The sequence below is a fragment of the Mustela nigripes genome, chromosome 3 (genome assembly GCF_022355385.1).
Source record: "Mustela nigripes isolate SB6536 chromosome 3, MUSNIG.SB6536, whole genome shotgun sequence".
Taxonomy (NCBI): Eukaryota; Metazoa; Chordata; class Mammalia; order Carnivora; family Mustelidae; genus Mustela; species Mustela nigripes.
The window spans coordinates 51,119,362-51,140,850 of NC_081559.1; the positions used below are offsets into that span (position 1 = coordinate 51,119,362).

The following is a 21,489-nucleotide window of genomic DNA, read 5'->3' on the forward strand; positions in this document are numbered from 1 at the left end:
ATATATATATTTAGGTGATACATATATGTATATATGTATTTATGTATATATGTATACATATGTATATATATATGTGTGTGTATATATATATATATGATGAGCTATATATATATATATATATATATTTATTATTCTTTCTTTTTTTTAATTTTTTATTTTTTATAAACATATATTTTTATCCCCAGGGGTACAGGTCTGTGAATTGCCAGGTTTACATACTTCACAGCTCTCACCAAGTTTATATATTTTTTAAAGTGTTTAGAATTAGAGTTCTGAAGTTCTCCAAGAGTTTTCTTTCATTCATTAAAAAAATTAAACTATGTTATTATTTTAAGAGTTTGGAGGGGACGACAGAATGCTCAGATTCTTTGTTTGATGAAATGAGATAATCAGGAGGACAGTTCTAATGTAGAATTTATAAAAAATATGGAAGCAATAATGGCAGCATTGATATTTTTATGTTGTCTCCCAATATGACTTAAAAAAGGTGGCCTAGTACATGTTTAGGAATTCAGACTCTGGATTCAGGCCACCTCTATTTGAATACTGATTTATCACTTAATAGCTTTGTGACTGAACAAATTACTGAATGTCTCTTTAAAATGGATGTAAGATTGGGAACTACTTCATTTGTAGTGAGTTAAAACATGCGAAGCATAGCACAATTCCAGGCACATAATAAATTGATATTTCAAGTATGTTTGTTAGTAAGCATCATAACTTCATAGTCCTGTCACGTCAAGTATGCAACGAAAGTACTCAGTGGATAATGTTGATTGGTCCAAAAGAAACTAAAGTTCAGCCTTCTTTAGGAATGTAGAGATCTTTACTAATTGGAACTTCTAGTGAAAAGACAAACCATTTAGGTAATCAGCATGTATATATACAGTTTATAAAATCAGCACACATGATATGTCCTTTTGTGTGTTGACTGTATATCTAGGCTAAAAGTGTGTTTGTGTGGTTTGTGGAGAAAAGAAGGGGGCAGTTGTGAAGTGCTTTCAGAGTCTGAAATGCTTATTTTGAAAGAGGACAAACTTATGGATATAAAATAAATAACTGACATGATGGTCAATTCACTTGAGGGAATCATCTCATCCAGTGCTTTATGAAACCATTCATGGAGATTAAAGCGATGTGGATGAGAAAACAGTATTAAGTATTTACTCTACCGTGTGCACTTTACATTGAATATCTCAGGTAATCTAAGCAATAAGATGATGAGGTAGGTGTGTTACTATTTTTTTTTGTATGAGGAAAATATACCAGAGGATGTTCAAATGTGTCATTTGTGGGACCAAAGCTTGAGACTGATGTAATTCTAAAGCCTTTTTTTTTTCTTTATACTCTTAACATGAGTGTTAAGGACTGAAATTCTGTGGTTGATCTCTCTTTCATTTGCATGAAAACACTGCTGTCAAACCTCAGATCATACATATGAATTCTTTAGTAAATAAGTAATTGATGATTAAATTTTAACTAAATTAATGACAATTGTCTTAACATTTGTAATCCAGCCCAAGCTGATTCTGTTCCTGCACAACAGGCCAGTAAGTCTAAAGGGAAGGTGTTGAGGCCCAGAAAGTGGCTTTATTCAGAAAGCCAGCAAACTGAAGAGATGGCATACTGTTGTCCCAGAAAACCATGTTCCCTCAACCTGGAATTCGAGCTGCTTTTATATTAGCAAAAGAGGGAAGTGGGATGCGATTGTTGTCAGAAGGTGACTAATGTTTATAGAAATCCAAGGAAGGTCATGTAACTTCTTTGTCCTTGGTCAGTTCATCTTTGTGTACAGGCATCTGGTCATGTCATTCCTGTAAGTTTTTTTTTTTTTTTTTTTTTTTTTTAAGATACTTTATTTTAGAGAGAGAATGTGAGTGGGGCTGGGAGGCAGGCAGAAGGAGAAGGAGAGGGAGAGAATTTCAAGTAGACTGCTTGCAGAATGTGGAGCCCTTCAAAGGACTTGATCCCATGACCCTGAGATCATGACCTAAGCCATAATCAAGAGTTGGACACTTAAGTGACTGGGCCTTCCAGGCTCCCTGCCATTCTTGTAAATCTTAATCATAACATAATCATTTCTGTATTTCCTTATCTCCTGGGTGAAGTAGGTTTTGGGTAAAGAGTGATTTTTGTAAATCATAGCTGTAGTATGTCTATGTGGTAGGACTAAGCAGAAGTTTCTAAGCTATAGGTAGTAGCAGCAAGGAAAAGAGAAGCAATATGAAGTCAGGCTCATTTTCTCCCTGTTAGATATTAAGTTATAATAGGGGCATTCAGCAACCTGAAACAAATTGGCTTTAGAAAATGTTGTTTGGTGGGCGCCTGGGTGGCTCAGTTGGTTAAGCATCTGCCTTGGGCTCAGGCCATGATCCCAGGGTTCTGAGATCGAGTTCCTCATTGGGTTCCTTGCTTGGTGGGGAGTCTGCTTCTCCTCTGCCCTTCTCTCAAATAAATAAATAAAATCTTTAAAAAAATGTTGTTTATGTCAAGAAGACTTAAAAAAATAAAAAAGCTGCTTCTCCAAGGGCAGAGACTGTATGTATCTTACACTTCTCTGGAGTTGAGGTGACTGTGGTCTTTTCTTTCAGTCCTGCCGTTTCATGCAGTGCAGAGAAGTTTGGAATGAGGAGTTCAGCTTGACTTAGTTAATTATTCTCCTCTTTGTCATCTTCTGGTGTGTCCTCATTGAGGGACATCCTTTATAATACCACAGTGGCCACACTGATACTTTCCCTTTTTGTCTCTTGTGTGATCTTCATCTTTTTTCCATTTTAGTCATCCACTGGTCTCAGTCCTTTTACACATAACTTCTTGAAACAGTCAGACACATTTTACCTGAGGGATATTTTCAAACTTACTAGTATTTAAAATATTATTGCCTTTAAAGGGAATGGGTCTCACCGTGTTCTCACACTACTGTTGGTTTTGAGAGGGAAGGACTTACAGAATGCTTCTCTTTTTAGTTTGCAAATCTAGTCTCTGAAATACAAAGCAGGTGATTGCATGTAGTGATTCTTCACTTAATTCAATAAATATTTATTGCATGCTCCCATATGAGGAGCACCATGCTGGTTTAGTACTAGAGCAAGTAGGAGGGAAAGACAAAAATGGCTCTCAAGAAAATTCCATGTTCAATTTAAGGAAATAAGACAGGCACAGGCATAAATAAAGAATAGGGTATTAGGATATGGTATCACGAGAATAGCCTAAGGTAATCAGATCAGTAAAGCTGTTTTAAATAATATGAGAAATAATGAAGCAATTACATATATGTGAAAAAATAAAGGATTAGAAGAATGGGATTGGGAGGGAGACAAACCATAAGTGACTCTTAATCTCACAAAACAAACTGAGGGTTGCTGGGGGGACAGGGGTTGGGAGAAGGAGGTGGGATTATGGACATTGGGGAGGGTGTGTGCTTTGGTGAGTACTGTGAAGTGTGTAAACCTGGTGATTCACAGACCTGTACCCCTGGGGATAAAAATATATGTTTATAAAAAATTAAAAAATTAAAAAAAATAAAGGATTAGAAGAGATTTAAGAAAGATACAATTCTGGATTGCATTGGCTCAAGATTTCATCATGATGATTGCATTTGCACTAGATCTTGGTGCAGGTGGAAAATGTTAATAGAGAAGTCAAGGAAATGGCATGCTTGAGCTTAGAGTCAAAGAGACATACTTCACATTAAATGAGTGGTGAATTCATTAGTTTGACAACAGAATAAGTTTCTTGTGTTGGACTAAAACCAGGTAGCACTGGAAAATTAAGGCTGGAGCTAGGTTGTAGGAAATACTGATAATCACAGTAAGGACTTTGAATTTAATTGGTAGGCAATTGGGAAAAAAGAAAAGAATATTTTGGGAGGGCCAATCCTGTGAATAAAAAGTTCCTCTTTGATATTAGTCTGGTGGTGTCTTCACAATGGATTCCAGTTGGAAGACATGTGGACAAGAGGATAGTTTTTAGGAAAATATAGAAGTAAAAGAATAAGGCATGAGGGTAAGACTTGAAGCCATAGCAATGGGAATGGAGAAAAGGAATAGATGCAGGTAAGACTTTGAAAGAAATGGGGTCAGGGAGTAATAATCATCATCATTTGTGTGGCATTTACTTGGCCCCAGACTCTGAGTGATTTATATTATTTAATTCCACATCAGACAACTCTGAGAGGTAGATACTAATACCATCCTCATTTTGCACAAGAGAAAACAAAGGGAGACTTTAGCCAAGTAAATTGTCCCAGGTCAGATAGCTAGAAAATACCAAAGGTGAGGCTTGAGCCCATTCCTTCAATCTCCAGAGTCTCTGTATAACCACAGTACGTCATCTCTGTAAAAAATAACAGATTTCTAGGTTGACTGAACTGGAAAAAGATATTACCAATAGTCCGAGAAACATTTTTTTTACCCCCCCCCCCCCCAGAGTTTACCACTTCTTCGGTTAAGTCTTTGGGTGGGGAGGAAAATCTTTGGACTTTTAGGGAGAAATACTCCTTATGGTTCAGGAGGAATCTCTTGAATACATTCATTTCTATGCTGGGCAACAGGAACAGTGTAATTTATGATATTGCTCGATTATAAATTAGAATAGTAAATATGTCATCTTAATATGATTTGTCTTCCTTCCTTAGAACAGCTTAAAGTGAAACAAGGATAGAGTGCTAAATTAAAGATTAAATATCTTGGGTGCATGAAAGACCAATATTTTAGAGTTAGTTTACCATCATACTAAACAATAATCTTGACAGGGGAAAAAATCCAATTCCTAATATGGAGAGTATCTCTCTTTTTCTATACTGGAGAAGTAGCGTAAGTACTACTTAGGAGCTTGGGCTCTGGAACCATGCTGTTGCATGGGGTCCACATTCCACAATGAGTCCTCTTTAGCTGTGTGATTTTGTAAGGTGTGATTTTAGCTGAGTGATTTTTTTGTGTGTCAATTATATAAGCTCTCTGGCCTCAGTCTCTTCACCTTTGAAATGTGATGGAATGTAGTGTGTTTTCTGAATATTGTGAAGGTTAAAGGTGATAAAGCACTTATAGTGGTCCCTAAAACACAGTAAATCCTCAGTGATGTTTGTTATGTTCATTGAACTTGATATGATCTATCATAATTTTTAAACAAGTTATTGTGATTTTTTATGTGTTATGGGCACAAAACAATGAATTTTATAAGCAAAAACACATGTAACTTCACATATCAAGAAGTGGAACATTTTCTGCATCTTGGAAACCCTGGTTTTGTTTGTTTGTTTGTTTTTTGTTATCACCCAAACATTACTCTCTCTACTAGTTCCATATGGATAACTTTTTCATGACTTTTGTAATCACTTCCTTGCTTTTCATTATAGCTTTAACATTTAATCATGAGTCCTTAAATACAAAATGCTAGCTTAACTTGATTTTTTATAATAGTCATGCATGCCTTTGTGCTTGGTTTCCTTTCCTAACTTACATTTCTAAGTTTTGTTAATGTTTTTCTCTGGTTCATTAATTTTCATTCTATGTAGTATTCCATTGCAGAAAGATGCTACAAAGTTTTTATCTGTGGTTGTTGATGGACATTTGGACTGTTTCTGGGTTTGGGCAATTTTGAATAGTGCTGCTGTGAACATTCTTTTAGATGTTTCTTGTTGTACATATACATGGGTTTTTGTTAGTCATGAAATTGCTCAGTTAAATTATATACAAATTTTCAATTTTAGTGGATAGTGCTAAACATTTTCCAAAGTAGTTATACTAATTATACTCCAGTCAGTAGTGTATGAGAGTTCCCATTGTTTTATCTGTATCAGTGCTTGGTGGAATCAGTCCTTTAAATTTAGCCATTCTGATGAGAATAATGTTTACATTTCCCATTGAGTAATGTGGTTCTGTTATGTGGTTTAATTGCCATATGGATATTATTGTCTGTAAATTGCCTGTTCAAGTGTCTTGCCTATTTTTCTATTGTGTTGATTTTTTTATTGTTAATCTGCAGAAGTTAATTGTATTTGAATGAAGAGCCTCCTTTCAATTACATGTTGCAAATCTTTTTATTCTCTCTGTGACTTGCTTTTTCAGTTTCTTAATGGAGTTTTTGATGAGGAAAAGTTTCCAGTTTTAATTATAATCATATTTTTACCTCTTTATATTTAGATCATTCCTTTTAAATTTATTTTTGTGGCTGGTTTGAAGTAGAAGTCAAGTCCTGTTTTCCTTCTAACTGGATGTCCAGTTGTTACAGAATCATACTGAAAATCATCACTGAAAATCATCACCTCTGCCCACTGCTCTTCAATGCCATCTTTATCATAAATTTAATTTCCATCTATATCTGCATTTTGGGGGCCAACTCCTCCTTCTTTTAGGGCAGGTCTGGAAGAGTGAGAATCTTAAGCAAGCTCTGTGTCCTGTATGGAGCCTGAAGCCGAACTCGATCCTACCACCCTGAGATCATGACCTGAGTGGAAATCCAGAGTCAGATGCTTAACTGACTGAGTCCCCCAGGAGCCCCCCAACTATTGATTTTAACTGGTTTGTTAATTTCTTCTTAGTAATTATAACACTATTTTAACTATGGTCACTCTTTAATTATTTATGGTATCTATTAAAATGGGTTCTCCCACTATGTTTTTATTCCAGGAATCTTGATTTCGCCTTATTTCAAACAAATTTTATAATTAATCTGTCGAGTTTGACAAAAGAATAATTGTTGGGATTTTAGTTGGGATTATATTCAGTCTATTGTTAAGTATGTTTTTAAAGAATTGACATACTTACAATATTGACTTTTTAAATGAGCATGGTATACATACTTCATATACCTAGGTCTTTTTTATTTCTCCTAATCATATTTTGTGGTTTTCTGCACAGATATCTTATATATTGTGGTTAATTTGTTCTAGATGTTCTATACAGTTAAATAATATTATATATTATTAATTTTTAAAAACTTTTTTCTATTTGTTCCTTGAGTAAATACAGTTTTTTTATACTGTCCTTGCATATAGCAGATTGTAAACTCACTGATTAATTCCAATATTTTTAATAGATTCTTTTAAATTTTCTACATAAACAGTTACGTTTTCTGGGATTAAAGATAATATTATTTCATACCTTCCAAGCTTTACAATTTTATTTCTTTTTCATATCTTACTGAATTCACTAGAATGTCCAGAGCAATGCTGAATGAAAGTGGGAAGAATTAAAATTCTGCTTTATTCCCAGGTCAAAGGGAACACTGTCACCATGTTACTATTGAGCATGCTGTTTATTATACTGTTTTGACAAAAATCATATATTAGATTGAAAAGTTTGTATTTTTCTGGTTTTACTGGAATTTTTCATTATAATTGGGTTTTGAATTTTATCAAATACTTCCTTTGTATCTATTGAGATTATCAAATGATTTTTAAAAATTTTTTTTAATCTGATGATTTATATTGATTGATTTTTTTCCCCCCAACAAACTTCACATTCAGCAGCAGAGCTGCTGCTTTCTTGGGCTTACTGTGGGACTTAGAGTACCAGAGAATTTTTTTTTTTTTTTTCATTCTCTTCCCTCCCCTTTTGAGATATCCACCATTTGCATAACAGAGTAAGTTTCTTGTTGCACCCTTGTACCTTCCTAGATGGCAGAGTACTATTACTTGTTACTTGGTGCAGTGCTTCTGGTAGGAACAGGAGGATCCTGTGTTCCGTTGCTCTAGTCTCAACCTTAGACCTATTCTGGGCATCTGGACCTCCAGACAGTGGCCCTCAGTAATTCCTGCCCATTCTTCTCATGGTACCCAAACTCTTCCTTGACTTTCTGGGGTTCTTTGTGGAAGATGATCCTGTTCTTACACAAAGTAGTAGCAGACCTCTGCTTTGTGTTGTTATGCCTGAGTTTTTGCGTCTGAGAGACCACCAAGGAGCCAACACTGATGTAATCACATGAGGGTTTATTTGACAAGCTTAAGCTTGGGCCCAAGTTTACCCAACACAGTGGAGCAGGGACTTGGACCCTGAGCTTAGTTAAGGCCGGGGTATTTATGGGCTCCTGTTACTAAACCAGGGTGGGGGTTTCTGGAACCAAAGCAGGATGGGGCTTCCTGTTACTAAAGCAGGGTGGGGGTCTCTGGAACCAAAGCAAAGTAGGGGAAAGTTCAGCCCTTGGGCACAGGGGTCTGAGATGGCTGCCAGAGCTAAGATGGCTGTACTTACGCTAAAGCTGGACCTGAGGTGGGATGGCCTTAATTTTTCTCGGCCTCCACACTGTCAGTTTGAGAGTCTGGACACAAGAATTACCTGTTCCTCTAACAGAGCCAGATGAATTTTTCTTCTACCTCTTTCCCAGAAACTGTGGATCTTTTCCAGGGCACTGGAGCTATGAGAGTTTTTGGTCCTAACAGGTTAAATTTTGCTTTGCATTAGAGAATGGTCTGGGGAATCAGAAAAGATTTTATGTTTTTGTGACATCAAAGTGCTCTTTCTGGTCTCTTGCCCTGACCTCAGTCTTTCTGTTAAGCAACTGGTAGATGTCTGAAAAAAAAAAAAAGCGTATGAATGAGTGCATATTCCTTTGTGTCTGGGTGATCCCAGGGTGCCTGTATTGTTCTGGTGACCCGTTCTGCCCTTCAAGTATTTGTTACAAGTTTTAGCTGTTTTCTTCTTACCTACTTTCATAATGAACAACTATTCCTCTCATGTACTGTCAAAGGTAAGAAGGTTCTTATGTCCTGTCTGTCCTTGGTGGATGTTACTCTTTAAAATTTAGTTAATCTCTTTGTCTTGCAACTCCAGGTCTCTGGTGGGCTCAGAAAAAATTATTATTTTGTAGATTATCGGGACTTTTATTAATATTAGGATAAGAGCAATATTTTCTGGTGGCTTTCACTTTCTAAGTAGAAGGAAAACTGCAGATTTTTTCACATGTATTTTAACTCAGCCTTTCAAGTTTTCCAAGAAAAATTAATTTTTTCCTTCACAGTGCCTAGTCTGCATTTACCAGACCCAGAGTCCTAAATTAATACTATCTTTATAGCCTTTCTACACAAAAGTGAGTTGTTGCTGTCACAGTTTTGTGTGCAACTGAAGCTCATTGGATTATGTGTAGCAGGATTCCATTCTTTCAAACAAGGTAGAATTCAAATTTTCTTCTATAAAAGGAAGTCTGGCCATTGGCACTGTGGGGCCAGAATTGTGGTACCTTGCTCATTAGAATCTAGTCTCCTTTGACAGTTCTGTTCTACATCTTGGCCATTTGACTTCATCCTTAAGGGTTTTCCCGTAGTTTAAGGTGACTACTGGACAGCTCTTTGTGTTATATGCAGCAAGAATGGAAAAAAAGAAATGCAGTGGCAAAAGGGCATACTACCAGCTGATTTAGCCTTCTTTGAAGAGATTCCCTGGAAACTACCCAGTATTTTCTACCTAACCATCATTACTCTTTGTTGCAAAAGAAGCTGTTAATAGTATTTTTGTTGTACACATAATGGCTCTGAACATGTCCCTAGTAGGAGAAGGGAAGATAAATATTGCGTGGGCTCTTAGAAGTCTCAGTTACAGTTAGAGGATGGGGAATATATTTTGGTAATGTGATTTCTGACCTAGAATGGTGTGTGTTAAAATACACAGATTCTATCTTAAAACAGAGCTGGCTGGATTCTGATATCAGCTCTGCAAATTGGTAGTTATATGACCTTGAGCCAAGGTTCTTACCCTAACTTGTCTTATTTTTTTAGCTGTAAAAGGGGTATGATAATTACTATTTGGAAACGTTTTGGTAGGGATTGAATATGATAATAATATGCAAAAGGTCTGTCACATAGGAATGGATCAGTAAATTGTATGTTTTATGCACCCACCATATATTAACTTACACTAGAGTCAGTTACTTAAGGGAGGACAGAGTTTATTCAAGCCTGATACTGATTGATAAGGTAGAAAGGCCATTTACTTTGTTCCTCATGGGTAAAACTTTATCTTTTAGATGGGATTGAGAGTCTCAATTTCTACCCTTTAAATATATCATTTTGTACTTCGGACGATAGTGAATTATTGCTCAAAATTCAGGTTTATGATAGCAGCACTTTATGTATTGTCGAACCAAGAAACAGATAAGATGAGTTCCAGTTTGAATTCTACCATTAGAAGTTCTGAAACTAAAAAAAAAAAAAAAAAAAAAAAAAAGAAGTTCTGAAACTTGTGAAAGTCATTCTGACCCTCCGGACTTCAGTTTTGTCATCTGACAAATCAATTAGGTAGACGAGCTGACCTCTACCACTGTTTGACAGCTTTGAAGCTCCATGATTCCGTGTAGTTTCACTTGCCCCAGACGTACACTCTTGTCAAAAGAAACATCCTAAAACCAGCAAATAAAGTGATAAAGACTTAATTTCTCAAACCAAAGTTGAATTTTTACAGGAACTGGTTTTATTGTGAGGTTTTGCCAGTTCTGAAGTGAAGCAATAGATGTTAATTGAAAAACACAGTGCTGTATTTAAAAATTGGCTTTAGATTCTGCTTGCAGAGATTGCTAGGCTAGACAAAGTGTGTCTCTTTGGGCAAGTCATTTAAATTCTCTGCACCTTAGATTACTCATTTATAAAATAGGCAATATATATTAAGGCCACGATGAGACCCAAGTGAAACGACAATGTAAAAGTAGTTTTAAAAAACAGCACAATTTTTCAGTGCTGAGTTCTTTAGAAAGTCCAGTGGGTTAAAAAAAAAAAAAAATGGAAAATGCCTTTACGCTGTGGTGTGAAGATTATATAATAAAGTGGTATAAATAAAATACAATAAAGTAAAGCCACCAAGGATCTCTGTTTTAAAGTTCATGTTAGATTTTGCCCACCTGTTTTTCCATCCACGTTATGTTTTAGGAAGCTGTGGGTCTCAGGCCCTTCAGAAGCTAGGCGAGCAAGGCATGTCTGTGATTTTGTGCATGAAGTGTCTCCTTGAGATATTTCTAGATATGATCTTTGTATCTGAGGCATTCTGCTGGAGATCCAGTGAGGCTGAAACAAAGAGTGAATCTTTTGCGGTGTGTGGCTATTAGTGCTGTCTGCTCTCTTCAATTTGCCCATCTGAATTGAAAGTTAAAGCTCCTTCTCTATAAATAGCAAGTTATTAGTTAAAGCATGGTTGCCATATGGCAAAATGGTCTCTTTGCTAAACTGATTAAATACAATAGCAATGTCCAGTCTTTAAGAAGATACTGTGTTCTGCGATACAAGCAGAACATTCATGTTGTTCCCTAACATGAATCAAGCTTATATAGTCTCTGTTTCTATATGTGTGTGTATATTTATTCATCTTGTCACTACTTCCTAAAACTCTCGAACCATGCTATATATGTATTAAAGGGTGTAAAGTGCACTAGTATTATGTCTACAGATAATGGATTTTTACATAGTTATATACTTGTGTCATTACTATGCAAACCAAGATATAGAGCACTTGCAATCCCCAAGACGTTCCCCTTTATATCTCTTCCCTGGCAATAATCTTATGATTTTTAATAGTTAAAAAATTTTGCCTTTATGGTAGTAAGCTTCTAAAAAGGAATGAAATATTTTTTTAAAATTTATTTATTTATTTATTTATTTATTCTCAGGAGGGGAGTATTTTGAAGGGCACTTCTGATTTTTTAAAATTTCTTGGAAATATTAATAATTATGACAAAAAAACCTCTGTACAATGCTGAGTAATGCAATAAAGTATAATAATGTGGGTAATAAACTTCATTATATGACCACTGAAATGAAATAGGATAGCAAGGTGGAAACCTCGCGCAATTCTGTCCGAATCTCCCACCTGCGAACCAAAAAATAAGAGGTGCCACCCAGGCTGGTGAGTGTTCTGTTGGTCATGTTGCCAGGCAACCTCAGTCAGTATCAGAGACACCCAATTGAGCAGCAGAGACTCAGACTGGAAGGTATCTTGGAAACAGAAGGGTCCAGCCGAAGGAGAGGGAGGGAGAGAGGAGAGAAAAAAATAAAGACTGCCACTTGAACATTTATCCGTGTTAGTCATGACCACAAAAATTTTTTTTTTCCCCTAGCAACATGCAGCTAGCTGAGAGCAAAATTCTTCATGTTTCCGCTCCCTTCACTGTTTTCCTTCTTCATTGTGTCTACAGGTTAAGAGTGCAGAGCCTTGGTAAACTGCATCATCATTAATTAATCATCATTAATTTGTAGGAGGGAAGGGTGTTTTCAGCATCAGTCATTTTCAGCAAATTCAAGCCATGTTAACTAAAAGTTCTCTGAGATTTTAATCATATAGTATTCTATACGATTCAGTCATGCTTAAAATAACCTGATTCTTACATTGATATACTTCTTTAAAAAAACTGAAGTACAAGATAAAATACTCACCACCTGGAGTTAACCCTCTTCGTGGAAGGAGAAGGTAAAAAGGAAGAGAGAGGGAGGCAGGCGTAAGCCCGTCTGGAGGGGCATTAGAGGAGATGAGGTGCACCAAGCAAACAGGGAAAGAATCTGGGAGCATGACCTTGGGTGAGCCCTCCACTCAGATGCAACTTTTATGTATCATCCTAGAAAGTTATCTTCCATTCTCCGCAGTTTTTTGTAAAGCCTTTTTTACTGTACTATGCTCTCACCCCACATTATTCTCCTTTCTTCCTGTTTAACTGATAGCATGCAGAGAAAATCACTCTCTGAGATAGGAGGCTCCTGCTAATTTATCACTCTCCCTGACTTCTTTCATTCTTCCCTTCTGATGCTTCTTCCGCTTATATGCCAATGCCTTCATGCATGTTCTGGATTTTAACACCTGTGTGTTTCTAAAAGCCTTGACTTGAGTATTTTCTTTCTCTTCCATATCCTCAGCCTTCTTCCCCTCTCCTGATTTCTTCCCATTGACATTAGACCTGTCAAAGGATCTTTCTCCTTAAAAACAAACATTCACCCGTATACAAATCCTCCCTTGTTCAAGTACACTTTCAGCTACACAGAAACTCTGGTCTCTGCTCACAATTAGATGTTTCATAGCTATATTCTCTGTCTCAAGTCTGCCTCTTCCGTTCACACCTCAACGCACTGACTCGCTTTTTCTGTTTGTCTCAAAGTGTTCTTTCCAAGGTCACAAAAGTGAGTCCTGGAGCTCTACATGGAATACATACCTTGGATCTCTTTGTGTAACTTTGTACCATTGAGCATGTCCTCCCTTGTACGATATCCTTTCTATTGGAAATTATTACAATTATTACAATTATTCTTACTCTCCACAAGAAAGGCTGCTTCTTAATTTTTCATCTGGTGATGGCAAGCACTAAAATCCCAACTTTGACAGAATAATAGTTACAATGCCTCCGTGATTTAAGTTGAAAGGAGTACATCGCTACATGGCTCTTGTACTCAGTTATCAGGATTGTACAAATGTCTTTTTATTCAGAAATACAAAGTTAATGATCTGTAGCATGGTCAGTGACAGAAGTAAAGCATGATATTGTCAAATGAAACCAGAAACTGATGCTTATAGTGATTTTCTTAAATACCAACTTTTTTTTTTTTTAAAAAAGATTTACTTATTCATTAGGGGATACAGGGTGCAGAGGGAGAAGGAGAGAGAGAATCCTCAAGCAGACTCGCCACTGAACATGGAGCCAGTTGTGGGCCTTGATCTCAACAACCCTGAGATCAGGACCTGAACCAAAATGGAGAGTTGGCCACTTAACCGACCAAGCCATCCAGTCACCTGGCCAGCCTTTCCTTCAGTCATTTTCTTCAGCTGACTTCTCTGAAGTTGTTACTGAGGACCTCTGCCTTGAGTTTCCTCTCACAGCTCATTAATAATGGTGAAGCATTATTCTAGGAAATAGAACCTGCCTCCTCCCACACCACCTCTTCCTCCACTCATTGCACCATTCCAGGGCCCTTTCCTTCTTGAAGAACTCCTGTGATTACAACTTCTGCTGTAGTTAACAGAGAGGCCACCTCAGCTGCATTCAGTAAAACAGTTCTCACAGTCTTGGTTGGATCAGTGGTTCCTTTTTCTACCATATTCACAGAGTCTCAAACATGGTGTCATAACCAACTTCTGAGGAACTTCACGTAATTTTCTCAACTGTCAGTGCTCTTTCAACACCTGAATTCTTAGCAGTGCTTATTACAGGAATTTCGAGTGTCTGCTTCATAATTTCTGTACCAAGTTTTGGATCTTCATTAGGTGGAGTTATTGAATCCAAAGCTGGAATGTGCCAAAGCAGGGCACAACCCCCTTCCCAGAACACTGCCTGCTTCAACAGCAGCTACTGATGGCTCTGAGGGCACCTGCAACCCTCCCTGTCTTTTCATGCACTTTCTTACCACTTTTCTCACCGCTCTTCAGCCCAGCTACTCCATCTGAGAGTTTGCCAGATGTTCATTCAGCTTTTCCTTTTCACTGGTTGTCATATCTAACTGCTCAATGATTTCTTGAATACGTTTCTCGGTTTGGGCCTTGTCATCTTTTCCTTTAAAAGCATGGCATCATTTTTGGCCACAGTGACCTCTCCAAATTTTCCCAAGTTGTGAGGTTAAACATCTTTAAGATTCAAAGTTGATCCTTCTTCTGCAAACATTGCACCGTCAGTAGCAACAGCCACATCTTTAAGCTAGTTCTTTGTATTGTCACCAAAATCTGGAGCTTTGACTGCTACAACCTGAAAACCCAACTTTTGACCTATTCAGAACCTGTGTACTCAGAGCTTCTCCATCAGTATCTTTGGCAGTTATGACCAAGGGCTTAAGATGAGCATTGGCAGTTTCAAGAGCACTGGACTGGACACTAGGAATTTTCTTTTCACTTGGTAGAACATAGGCATCTTGGAATTTACATTTCTGACTTTTTTTCCTAAGTTTTATTTTAGAGAGAGAGCACGTGCATGTGCAAGTAGAGGGAGGGCAGAGGGTGAGTGAGAGCAAGATGGAGAAATGCAGACTCCCCACTGAGTGCCAGAGCCCAACTTGGGGCTCGATCCTACGACCCTGAGATCATGACTGGAACCAAAATCAAGAGGTCTAAAGCTAAAACTGACTGAGCCACCCAGACATCTCCACATTGTTGAGCTTTTGATGTATTAATAAGGTATGGAGAAATACAACCTCAATCAGACTTCATACCTTCAGTGATTTCTAATTCATCATTTCCATCCTTTACTATGATGATGTCCTTTCTCCTAAGCATTTTCACTGCATCAGAAATAATGTTGCCAATTTCTTTGTCTCCATTTGCAAAAATCATGGCAACCTGAGCAATTTCCTCAGCAGTTGTTACAGAGGCAGACTGCTTCCTAAGTTCAGCAGTTACAGCAGCCATAGCTAGCATTACACCTCTCCTGATCGCCACAGGATTAGCACCTTCACTAATCTTCTCAAAGCCTTCTTGGCAGTCGAGCATGCCAGGGCAGTAGCAGTCATGGTGCCATCCCCAGCCTCTTCATTTGTGTTACTGGCAACATCTTAAACAAGTTTAGCACCAATATTTTTATATTTATCTTGTAAGTCAATAGACTTTGCAACAGTCCTGCCATCTTCTGTTACTCTGGGAACATCCCCAACTCTGTTAAATCATCACTGTTCTTCCCTTTGGCCCCATAGTAATGGCTACAGCATTCACTAAATGGTCTACGCCTTGAAGCATTAAGGCTCGGGCATCGATACCAAATTTTACATCTTTGGCACAGGCCCGAGTGAGATGAGGAGCCAGTGCCCTGGACACTGGCCTAATTTGGCAAAGGACCGTTGGTAATCGAAGCATTTCTCTGGAATGGTGGCAGGGTGTGTGGGCAGTGAGGCAGGCATTTAGAAGCCAGTGAAGGCATAAAATCAGTACTCTTAACAATGTTGCCCCAGAAATCTTAATCTGCAAAAGGTCTTTAATTTTTATCTAGAATTCCTATATTATAAGCTCAGTGAAGTACGTTGTCCCAACCATCTAGCACAGGGATAAGAGCACTTAGGCACTTGAGTTTGCCAAATAAGTAAAATAGCTTATGTATGAATGAATCTTAAATGCTTTTCTCTTTTCCAGTTGTATTAAATTATTTTGCTCATCATCACAGTGTGCAGTGTTAGCAATGGCTAACATGTATTGGTTAGCTACCGTGTGCCAGTTCTTATGATTCTCATTATATATATATTATATGTATTATATATAGTGTATATAATAGAGTCAGACAGCTATATATATAATATGTATAATCGAGTCAGACAGTTATATATAATATATAACTTGTTAGGTTATGGTAAAGATTATATATATATATTTATATTAGGTTATGATAAAGATTACTTATATATAAATATAAATATAAATATAAATAATCTAAATATAAATAATCTAATACAAGTAGGTATTATGCTCATGGCCATTTTGCAGACTTGCGAACAACTGGGTTTAGCCTAGGCAAATTAATCTCTCCAGTATCTCCCAATGAAAGGGTGGTAGAGTTGGTACTTGAATCAAAGTCTGCTGAATACCCCTAACTGTACCATATAGGGGTGGATTTTTAGAAAACAGCAGCAATAGCAATGCAACATTTTCTGTATTTCCAGCTCTTTGATACAAATGTTTATTGTTATGATCCTTTTCTATTGTTTAGCCTCTTCATTATCTCAGAACTGTAACATGACTGTAATCGCAGTCTTTCTTAGGAGTCAGCAATTATCGTTTTGGTTTGGTTTGGCATATGAAGAGAGAACCGAGAATATGCATTCAGGGAGCACCTGGGCATCTCAGCTGGTTAGCTGTCCGACTCTTGATTTTAACTCAGGTCATGATCTCAGGGTCCTGGGATCAAGCCCTGTGGCAGATTCTGTGCTCAGCGGGTAGACTGCTTGAGGATTTCCTCTTTCTTTTTCTGTCCCTCCCCTGGCCACACTCTCTCTCCAAAAAAAAAAAAAAAAAAAAAAAAAAAAAAAAAAAAAAAAAAAGTGCATTCAGGTATTCAGGTTTGGGCTAAGAGAAAAGGAGCTTCTGTAAAATGGCAAGAGGAGATAATGGAGGAGTATTGGGATGGCCAGGAGATATGGTGCTGTCTCCACAGAAGAGAGAGAAAATACAGGGAAGTTGGGGAAAGAATAGTAGAACAACTGTCAAATACATCCTGCAGAGCCAATTGCAAATTGAAAAGAAAAATCCTAGCTAGTGTCTTTTATAAGGGAAAAAAAAGGGGAGAATATAGAGAGGAAGTGAGATGAATGAAAAAGTAGTACAAAAATGTGATGAAGAGCAGCATGACTTAAGTATGATCAAAGAGAACTATAACTTCATAAAATGAGAAGAGGGAATAACCAGGAATTAAAAATGGCATAAAGAAAAATATCCAGTGCATCAGTAATAGGTTTCATTGATTCAGATTGCTGCCTTTGTAGGTATCCGCCAGAAATGTGAAGCAAAAAGAAAAATAAAATGTTGATTGCTCTTCTGCTGGGGTGGAGCCTAATAGATGTGGAAAATCTGAGAATTTTTATACTGATGATGGATTTTTGCAGGGGGGAAATCATACCAATATTTTCTTTCTCCATTTACGCACTGTTTTATTCCACTGAAATTAATAGATAAGAGATTTTGGAATGGAGTACACTTACTGATTTGTTTGGTTGTCAGTCAGTGGTTAGAATGTATTTACTATGCTTATCAGAATCAAAAGAAAACATTATAACCATTCAGCCGCATGTAGTGGAGCCTTTCCTTGGACAAATCAGATGTTATTGATCTTAAAGCTTTATGCTTTTGCTATTTGAAGTATAAAGCTATGAAAGCTTTGCAGAAAATTTATGAGTTATTTGCTTTTAGAATTTGAACCTTGATTCAAAAATAAACTGTAATAAGGAAAACTGTCGATTAATAACTTGTTTCTCACTGCTCTAATGTAAACTATAAAGATCTCATTTCTAGAAAAGAAATCTAACAATTAAGGTAAAATTGAAGTAGGGCGATACTCATTTTTGTCCTCCCCGACCCTGTTCCTCAGCCTTCCTCTGTATTTCCCATAGCTCATTTCTGTTAAATAATACTGGAAGAAAAATTGTCTTCATAAGTTGATTTAATTGGCAATGATTGGTACAGAGTGATAAATGGACATACAATTTATATGACCCAGGGACACAATATTATTTAATTATTGCATTAAAATGAGAATTAAGGTCATTTAAAATAGCATTTTTAGATTAGACATTTAAAAACAGACTACAGGATAGATTACCTTTCTTATATAGTGTATCTTTTCTTAAAATTTTTCTTTTGTCTGAATAAAAACAAGTAATGGGGTGCCTTCTTTTAACAGTTTGTTTTTTGGTTTGGGGTTTTTTTTTTTTTGCTCATGGTATTTGATTTCTGAATCTGATTACTTTTGTCATTAACTCAATAATGATTTTTTTCAGGTTACAGTATACTATTGATAGGAGACCATGTTTTTCTATAGCAACAATCACTGTAGTTCTCAGGTACTTCAGTTAGTATGCTGTTTTAATCTAAATCATATAGAAGGGAAGAACCTTTTGGGGTTCAAGAAGGTATGTCTCTAATATATTAAAATTTCTTTACATATGTGAAATAGAAGATTCATTTGTGTTGTTTCTTCTGTAAAAATTTAGTCGCATTTGATTAAATGTAGGCTGCAACAGTAACAGTGATAAGAGGTGAAGTAGTCTTCCCTAATTTCAATGACTGCTTTTAAATACTGGGCCTGATGGTTTTGGGAAAATATTTATTTGATATTTATTTGTGATAAGAGGTGAAGTAGTCTTCCCTAATTTCAATGACTGCTTTTAAATACTGGGCCTGATGGTTTTGGGAAAATATTTATTTGATACAAAAACCATAAATCCAAGTAGAAGAAGATAGTTCCTGAACCTTGCATGAAACTCCAGGTTTGGAAGGTTAGCTAGTTTTGTAGAGTTTTAATAGAATTTAACATGGGTGCAAACTTTTATTTTCCAAAGTCACATAGATTCTGTAACTCTGGAGACTTCTGGGAATAAGAGAGAAAAATCTGAAAATAGAATACTTAAATCAAACTTTATTTTATGGTATTTTAAAATTTTTAATTAACTAAAAAATTTATTCATTTATTTTAAGAGAGGGTGGGGAAGGGGCAAAGGGAGAGGAGAGGGAGAGAGAGAGAGAGAATCTCAAGCAGATTCCCTGCTGAGTATGGGCCTCCCCCACTCCCGACATGGGGCTCAATCCCAGGACCCTCAGATCATGACCTGAGCTGAAATAAGTAATCAGACATCTAAGCAACAGAGTGACCCAGGCACCCCATAAATCAGCCATTATTTTAATAAAAAGTTCTGCCCTTCTTTTCATTCTCATTTACTCTGTTTTGTGAACAACTTTTTGACAATCCTTTGAGTGTGATAGTTTGTGACACTTCATTATAACTGAGTATGTCCCCATGTACTCACATATGCACGTGCACAAGTGTCAGAGAACTAAAGATTTTATTCTTTATCACTATTACATGGTGCTTTTCTTACTTGTTTTCAAATAAAACACATATTTCCTATAATTCAGATAATATATGCTATTTCTGGATAATTTGAAAAGTAGAAAAAATGATAAGAAGAGTTGTAAAACAAAAGAATTCACACATCCTCACCTGTTCTTCCCAGTACTTTTATAAAAATAAGTAAAAATAAAAAATAGTTGTGATTATAGTGTTAAAACAACTATGTATGTTAATTTGTTGACTTTTATAGTATCTTGTAAGCTTTTTTCATGTCAGTGCAAAATTGCATAAGTTTCTAAAAGCAATATAATATGCTACCAATTGGTTATGTATCTATTTTGAATTCTTAATGCCATCATACCATCTCCCTTTAATATGGGGTTTGGTTTTTATTTTTTTCTTATTTATATATTTTTTAAAATTTAAATTCAAATTAGTTAACATATAGTATAGTTATTGGTTTCAGAAGCAGAATATAGTGATTTATCACTTACCTACAACACCAGGTGCTCATCCCAACACATACCCTCCTTAATGCATACCACACATGTAGCCCATCCCCCCAACTACCTCCCCTCTAGCTACCCTCAGTTTGTTCTCTAGAGTTAAGTGCTTCTTATGGTTTGCCTTCTCTGTTTTTATCATATTTTTCCTTCTCTTTCCCTATGTTCATCTGTTTTGTTTCTTAAATTCTACATATGAGTGAAATCATATGATATTTATCTTTCTCTGACTTGTTTCACTTTGTGTAATATACTCTAGTTCCATCCGTGTTGTTGCAAATGACAATATTTCATTCTTTTTTGATGATTGAGTAATATTCCATTTTATGTCGTACATATGTATGTATGTATGTAAATACCGCTTCTTTATCTCTTCATCAGTCGATGGACATTTTGGCTCCTTCCATAATTTGGGTATTTTTGATAGTGCTGCTCTAAACATGGGGGTGCATATTCCCCCTTTGAATCAGTGTTTTTGTATCCTTTGGATAAATACCTAGTAGTGCAATTGCTGGGTTTTAGGGTAGCTCTATTTTTAAGTTTTTAAGGACCCTCCATATTGTATTCCAGAGTGGCTGCACCAGCTTGCATTCCCACCAATAGTGTAGGAGGGTTCCCCTTTCTTTGTATCCTCGCCAACATCTGTTTTTCATGAGTTGTTAATTTTAGCCATTCTGACAGGTACAAGATGGTATCTCATTTTGGTTTTAATTTGTATTTCCATGATCATGATGATGTTGAGAATTTTTTGTGCATCTGTCAGCTATTTGTAGGTCTTCTTTGGAGAAATGGATGCTCACATCTTCTGTCCTCTTCTTAAATGGATTATTTATTTTGGGGGTGTTGATTTTGAAGAGTTCCATATAGATTCTGCATACTAGCCCTTAACCCAATATGTCATTTGCAAATATCTTCTCCCATTCTGCTGGTTGTTTTAGCACAGCTTCACTGTGCAGAAGCTTTTTAGCTTGATGGAGTCCCAGTAGTTCATTGCTGCTTTTGTTTCCTTTGCCTCCAGTGATGTGTCTAGTAAGAAGTTGCTATGGCTAAGGTCAGTGGGGTTGCTACTTGCTGTCTTCTCTAGGATTTTGATTGTTTCCTGTCTCACATTTAGATTTTTCATCCATTTTGAATTTATTTTTGTGTGTGATGTGAGAAAGTGCTATAGTTTCATGCTTTTTCATGTGGCTGTCTGGTTTTCTCAACACCATTTGTTGAAGAGACTGCCTTTTTCCATTGGATATCCTTTCCTGCTTTGTCAAAGATTAGCTGGCCAGAGTTGTGGGTCCATTTCTGGTTTCTCTGTTCTGTTCCATTGATCTCTGTGACTGTTTTTGTGCTAATACCATACTGTCTTGATGATTACAATTTTATAATAGAGTCTGAGGTCTGGGATTGTGATGCCTCCTGCTTTTCTTTTCTTTTTCAACATTACTTTGGCTATTCAAGTTCTTTCATGGTTCCATACAAATCTTAGGATTGTTTGTTCTAGCTCTTTGAAAACTGTTGGTGTTATTTTGATCACGATTGTATTGAATTTGTAGATTGCTTT

At 36.6% G+C, this 21,489-nt stretch overlaps 1 protein-coding gene and 1 pseudogene across 3 annotated transcripts in view; one reads left to right on the top strand and one right to left on the bottom strand.

Moving 5' to 3' along the window:
• Positions 1-21,489, top strand: part of GALNT13 (polypeptide N-acetylgalactosaminyltransferase 13) — a 533,010-nt gene that overhangs the window by 46,908 nt on the left and 464,613 nt on the right. The window lies entirely within an intron of this gene.
• LOC132014461 (60 kDa heat shock protein, mitochondrial-like) lies at positions 13,803-15,737 on the bottom strand (annotated as a pseudogene).